We start from the raw sequence: 749 nt of genomic DNA, 5'->3' as shown, positions 1-749 counted from the left end.
TTTTTTCAGAACTGGGGATTGAACTCAGGCCCTTGCACTTGCCAGGCAAGCACTTATTCTACTGAACCATCTCCCTGGCCCTTCAAGACCATCTTGAATTAAATAGTGAGAGCTTATCTCAGCCAAAACACCAAAAGCAAACAAAAATATTAAGCATCAAGTGGCTTGTCCAACAGAAACAAAATTTTTTCACAATTCTGGAAACTGAAAATCTAAGGTTTAGTTTCTTTTCTTTTCTTTACTTTTTTTTTTTCATTAATTTAGGACAGGATCTCCAGGGTGTACATGATCTCACTATGTAGATTGGACTCATAGTGATTCTGTTTTCAGCCTCCAAGTGCTGGGATTACACGCAGGCGCCACCATACCCCGGTCTCAATTGCAGCTCAGTGGGCCTCCAGGGCAGGGCCCGCATGACATGCTGGGGGATAACCCCAGACGCTGCACTTTGCCTAAGCAGGCACTTTTGTCCCCTGAGCTATCTGGCTGGCTCTCCAAGGTTTAGTTTCATCTGAGGCCTCTCCTTGGTTGACTGTCTGTGTTCTTCTACGTGGCAAGTCTGTGTCTTAATTTGTTGTTGGTTTTGTTTTACTAGGGATCATACACAATGCCTGCATAATGAGCTTTTTTATTTTGAGAAGGCATTAGTAAATTGCTGAATTCCCTGAAACTTGCAGTCTTCCTGCCTCAGTGTCCCAGAGTACTAGGATTATTGGTACACAGCACCAAAGTTGGCTCTTAATCTCTCA

Source organism: Octodon degus, unplaced genomic scaffold (genome assembly GCF_000260255.1).
Source record: "Octodon degus isolate 3935 unplaced genomic scaffold, OctDeg1.0 scaffold00111, whole genome shotgun sequence".
Classification (NCBI taxonomy): Eukaryota; Metazoa; Chordata; class Mammalia; order Rodentia; family Octodontidae; genus Octodon; species Octodon degus.
Note: the sequence above shows the minus strand (reverse complement) of the source record.